This window comes from Rhinopithecus bieti, unplaced genomic scaffold, assembly GCF_001698545.2.
Source record: "Rhinopithecus bieti isolate Rb0 unplaced genomic scaffold, ASM169854v2 scaffold_7605, whole genome shotgun sequence".
Lineage (NCBI taxonomy): Eukaryota > Metazoa > Chordata > Mammalia > Primates > Cercopithecidae > Rhinopithecus > Rhinopithecus bieti.
In genome coordinates, this window is record NW_016805506.1 from 1,465,150 (window position 1) to 1,471,754 (window position 6,605).

Below are 6,605 nucleotides of genomic sequence, written 5' to 3' on the forward strand. Positions count from 1 at the left end.
ATTACTATTAATAAACTTTGTCTTAGACTCTCTGGCAACTTTTTGTATCCAAGGTTGAAGTCCTCCAAACCTTTCCCAGAGCAAGTAATCAAGAGAATGGAGGAAGGATCAGTGTGAGCTCTGAAGTTATCTTTAAGGCTGCCTCTTTTGTCTTCTGTGAAATTTTGTATTAGACCAGGCTAAGGGCAGACAATAGTTGAGTCAAGATGTAACTTAAAACCCTGACTTGCCAAAGCAAGTCTCATTTATTCTTGTTGTCACAACAGAGTTAACAATCGCATCCTCTTTAACTTTAATAGTATCACAGGTGAAATGATAAATTATATAGTCACCTCCCAGCTCATTGACACAGTTCTGACTGCAGCCAAATTGGAAAAACTCCTTTCTCTCATTTTTAGCAATCAATTGATCAGTCAACCCTTATTGAATATTCACTGTGTGCTAGATGATGTGGACATAGCAATGAGCAACACAAGACTGATACCACTATTCCCTGTCCCGTGACACACACACACACACACACACACACACACACACACACACACACAGAGAGAGAGAGAGAGAGAGAGAGAGAGAGAGAGAGAGAGAGAGAGATCCTTCCTGGAGTTTAAAGTCTAATGAGAAGTATTGACAGTTGGACAATATTACACGATACATTTTATGGTTGAGAGAGATAGGGGCGATGGGAACAGTGAAGAGGGAGAAGTTTGGACTTCGGGAATCACAGGTTTCTCACAGAATGAGTACAGAAGAGTTGGTCAGATAAAGAAAACAGAGGAAGACTTATCTTTTAAATGATGCTAATGGTCTGGACATTTTGTAAAGGAAAATTGAGATGTTGACGTGTTTAAAACATGGTAATTAATGTTTTGTTGTTTTTCTACATTTGTGACTTTATTTATGTCCTACCTACCGAGATGCCTTATACCTGGCTTTGCCTATCAATACCCACTTCCACTTCTTAAATGACACCCATGATAATTGTATTTCCTGGTGTATGTGAATGCATCTTATCTGAGTCTCTATTTTGACATATTACATACTAACTTTCTATTTCAGTTACCCAGGTGCATATTTGTTTTTCCTGGGTAAGACTTGACTATCAGCTCATTGAGAATGGTGGTCATGCCTATTAGAGGTTTTTTCATGTAATAAATTTCCAAGTTTTATTAAAAACCCACATTCATAATTTTAACATAAGTGTTAGGTATTCACTATTTGTGCCAGGTACTTGGAGACTTCAAAGTAGAGCAAAATCTTCTTCCTAGTCTCAGGAGCTCACACTGCAGTGGGTGAGATAGTCAAGACAAGTAAGAACAGGGAAGAGACATGAGTGTTTTAAAACATAGGTCTTATTGTTATTCAGGTATTCAGGCTTCTCCTGATCTGTTGGAGATCAGAAGAAGCCTAGCGTTGAAAAGACAGTTTGTTACTTACAGTTCCCAAGAGGTAGGAGCATGCCACACTATGCAAGAAGGTCACATGGAAAGTATCAGCGTTGGGCAGGAAGCAGTAGGAATATGAAAAGTATGTGAGTAACAGCTTTTATTGTGATTTTCACAGGAAGGACCAGGTGAAGACTAGGCTTATGATTGCCTAATTTGAATAATTTCAGTGAGTTGTGGAGTGTAGGAGCTGTCCTGAGTTGCCTGGTACCTAGACCTGGGGTGATTAGGTTAGAGGGATATTGGCCTGGAGTGCAAGAGCCAGATAGGGGAGGCATGTGGAGGGGCAAAGGACATGATGTGCTCTTGGTTAATTTGCATATGAAAAGGATGCTCACAGGTAGATTGTTTACTCTCTCTAGGAATTTTCCAGTCCTTAAAGTGGGATTTCTTCCATGGTCAGTAAGGCCCCAGATTTGAAAAGATCAGATGAAAAAGACATGCTTAATCCATTGAGCAAGAAACTGTAAGAAATCAGAGAGGTAGCCTGTAATTCTGAATGAAATGAATACATTATGAAAACAGCCCAGGATTAAAACTTGATTTCAGGCATCACTCTGCCACTGAACAGCTATGTGACGGTTGTGCAAGTCACCTCATTGCTCAAAGTTTCAGTTTCATAGGATGAAAAATGAGAGCACTGGATCAGTGGTTCACTGACTGCACTCGCCACAATCTCAATAGAGAACTTAGGAGGGCCCAGTCGGGTCAGCCAAGAAGACTGGGCTTTTAGGCTTTTTACCCCAGCTTCAATCAAAGCACCAATACCTTTTTCCACTTCACTTCACATGCTGGAACAAGAGTTTCTGAGTGTGAGTGCATGCATGCATCCCCTTTCCCCCAATACAGACCCAAATCTGAGGAGGTGATAGCTCTTTCCTTTTCTCCTTCTTCCCTCTCCTTCCATTATTTATTTATTTATTTTTTTTAGAAAGTCATTCTGGAACTCTGGATGGAAGAAGAAAAGATAACCAGAGCTGGAGCAGATGGCCAGAGGTAAGCAAAATCCTCTGTGGTGGCTGCAGCAAGCTCCAAGAGCCTCCTTATCAATAAACTAACCACACGCCACAATTTGCCATGTGCGGAGGACTCTCAATGCTCTCTCTCTACATCTGTCTCTCATTATAGCTCCCAGCCCCACCTTTTTGCACCATTCACACATTTCAGCCAGTCGTAATCCCCAGACCACTAATTCATGCACTGTAAATGATAACTGTCTGACTCACCATGGAGTGGACCACAGGAATGGATTGCTATGAGCCCACAGCAATGGAATAATTTGCAAACCAGCAAACCATTATTTCTTTTTTTTCAGAAACATCTTTGAAAGTTCTCCCCATTCTTCATTTCTATTTGTAGTGCCTGAGTTCATACCTCATTACCTCTCATCTGGTCTATTTCAGGAGCCTTTGAGCAAGTCTCTTTATCTTCCAAATCATCGTGCACATACCAGTAATGAAATGCTGCCGTTATAAAGCAGCCTGGATCATGTTACTCCTCTCCTTAATGCTATTTACTGGCTCCTTGTTTATATCACCATAAATTACATAGAACCTAGATATTCTAAATATTGGCCTCAGTCTACCTCTTTACCCCTTGCCAACTTATGCCCCAGCTACACTGGATGCCACTGTCCTTCCTCTTTTTCTCTGACTTACCCAATTATCAGTTTTCCTCCTCTTTCCAAGTCTTGTAAATGTTGACTTTACCCATAAAACTGTTGCTGTCAGTCAGAATCACCTTATCCCATCCTAGAGGTTGATTGGTACTCCAGTTATTTTATTTTATGCTTTGGCACATCAGTTGGTCTCCTCGGAATATAAATGTTTTATTCATTGCAAAAATGTGTGTATTGTTTAGAGTGGAACTTAGCCCACAATTAGATTATTTTAAAATAATTTAATGAAAATTTGAGGATTGATGTAATTTTTTTTTTTTTTTTTTTTTTTTTTTTTTTTTTTTTTTTTTTTTTTGAGACGGAGTCCTGCTCTGCCGCCAGGCTGGAGTGCAGTGGCCGGTGTTCTCAGCTCACCTGCAACCCGCCTCCGGGTTCACGCCATTCTCCTGTCGCATGCCTCCGAGTAGTTGGGACTACAGGCGCCCCCTCGTCGCCCGGCTAGTTTTTTTGATTTTTTAGTAGAGACCCGGTTTCACCGGTGTTAGGCCAGGATGGTCTCGATCTCCTGACCTCGTTATCCGCCCCGTCCTCCGGCCTCGCCATAAGTCGCTGGGGTTACAGGCTTGAGCCACCGCGCCCGGCCCGATTGATGTATTTTTTTTTTTTTTTATTTCAGAGGTACTACTCTTATACCTTTACCCATTTCTCTATGACATTTCTAACCAAGTCAATTATAGTTGGATGGCTACTAAAAGGCCAACTTTTTCAAAATAAATCCTTTCCCTACCAACATACGGCAAGTAATAGAGTATCAATCTACTTTCTCTTCTGCATTCTCTCATAAACTCATTTCTATTTATTTGTTTATTTATTGAGGTAGGATTTCACTCTGTTGCCCTGGCTGGAGTGCAATGGTGTGATCTTGACTCTTTGCAACCTCAATTTCTTGAGCTCAAGTGATCCTCCTACGTCAGCCTCCCAAGTAGCTGGAACGACAGGTGTGCACCACTGCATCTGGCTATTTCTTGTTTGCTTTATTGGTAGAGATGGGTTTCAACATGTTACCCAGGCTGGTCTTTAACTCCTGAGCTCAGGTAATCCTCCCGTCTTGGCCTCCCAAAGTGCTGGGATTACATGCATAAGCCACAGTGCCCAGCCTAACTCATTTCTATTTAGGCTTTTATTGTCACCAGCCTTCTGAAATGTTATGACCATCAACTATCCCAAGTTATGTCTGATTGTCATTTCTTCTCTTTTTATTCAAATTTTCAGAAACACTCAACAGAACTGGTCACTTTTTCTTTTTTAAAGAATCACTTTTTTTCTCTTTTAGAAAAACATATTCTCCTGGGGTTAATCCCACTGCACTAGCTTTTCCTTCTCAGTTATCTTTGTCACTCTTTTTCAGCCTGACTGCTAATTTTTGGTTTGGCCTCTAAAATTATTTCTGGCCACCTCTGTTCTCATATCTGAACTCTTTCTCTAGGTTAGCTTGTCCAGCCATTTGGCCACACGGCTTCAATTACCATCTGTTTGCAAGTAACCACCATGTTTTTATCTTTGGTACAGGCTTCCTTGAATACCATACCCCTTTATAAAATATCTTTTTAAATATATATTCTTGGAATTACCAAATGTTGAGATTTTGAGCTTTTTTCCCACTTCATGACCTGAAATATCATGAAATGTCATGAATTACAAATTTAGAGATTTTGAGCCTTTTTCCCACGTCATGACCTAGTCATTGTCCTTTCGATATGTGGCTTTCAGACCCTAAAATCTAGAAGTTATTCTTAATAATTCCATGCCTTAGAATCATTCTATCATTAAAAATCATTCTATCACTAAATTCTGTCAACTGAACATCCAAAACAGTATTCCAAATTCATTTACTTCTAATTTTTACTACTATTTCCCTGGTTCAAGCCATCATTATTTCTTAGGTTTACTTTAATACTCCTTGTTCATCTTATGACTTACACTCTTAGTCATAAGACCAAAAAGAAGTCTTAAAGTAATCCTACACAGAAGCCTGTGTCATCTTTTTAAAAACATACATCAGATTATGTAATTTGCTTGCTTAAAATCTTCCAACTGTTTCCAATTGCATTTAAAATTAAATCAAAACTGTTCACTATGATCTGCAAGTAGATCATGAGACCTTTTAAATAATCAAGACCCTGATTATCTTTTTAGAATCACTCATACTCAGCTTTCCTTATGTTCCAGCCATGCCTTCTATTACTCAAAAGTCTAATGTCGTTGTAGCCCTATGGCCTGTGTATTAACTTTTCCCTCCTACTAGAATTATTCCCCACCATATATTGCATGGCTGTCCTTTCCTGTCATTTATAGCTAGGTGGCATTCACAGTCACCCAATGTAAAGAATCAATTGCTTACTATCATAGCATCATATTTATCTTTTTCATAGCACTTATTACTATCTTAAATGTTTTATTTCCTTATTATTTCCAGTATCTCCTGATTAGAACATAAACCTTACAAAATCTGAGCCCCATGACTCTTACTGTTTCTGCCACTTGGAAGAGTGCCTGGCTTATTGTAGGTATTAGTTTGTTATTTATTGACGGAATAACTATAAACATGATTTTGAGAGCCATAGAAAGATAGATTTAAGTCTTAGCTATTAGTTTTTCTACTCTTGTGACCCTGAGAAAACCAGTTTGACTTTTTGAGACTTGATTTCCACATCTATAAAATGAGGGCAGTGATATTTTTGTTTTGTATAGTAAAGCTTAAATGAGAGTGTGCTGCTGAAATCCCTAATATGGTGCCCCAAACTTAGAAAGTACATAATGATTCATATTCTTCTTACTATAAAGTATGATGATTAGTACCATTGTTATATTGTCATTGTTACCTAAGCACCTACGATATTTACCTTGTCATTATTTTCACTGCTAATCATTATTACCTCATCACTGTTTTCACTATTTTGGATTATGGATCATGTGCTTTAGGGTGTGAATGTCACTTTCACAAGGTAATAAAACCATTGTCAACTATTACCTTACTATAATCTTACCTTAATATAATCTTCTCTTCAAAATCTCTTGTTTCTGAGTGGAAGAAAACTAAGCTCTGGGCTGGGCGTGGTGGCTCACGCCTGTAATCCCAGCACTTTGGGAGGCTGAGTCAGGTGGATCACCTGACATCAGGAGTTCGAGATCAGTCTGGCTAACATGGTGAAACCCTGTCTCTACTAAAACTACAAAAAAATTATCCAGGTGTGATGGCAGGTGTCATCAAGCCCAGCTACTCGGAAGGCTGAGGCAGGAGAATCGCTTGAACCCGGGAGGCAGAGGTTGCAGTGAGCCGAGATCTCACCATTGCACTCCAGCCTGGGCAACAAGACCAAAACTCCATCTAAATAAATAAATAAATAAATAAATAAATAAATAAATAAATGGAAAGAAAAAGAAAAAAAAGACAAGTAAGCTCTGAGTAATCAAAAGTTTAACCCAGGCAAATCAAGATTTGAGAGGACTATAACCAGCCTTTCTCTGCATTCCATTTTGTT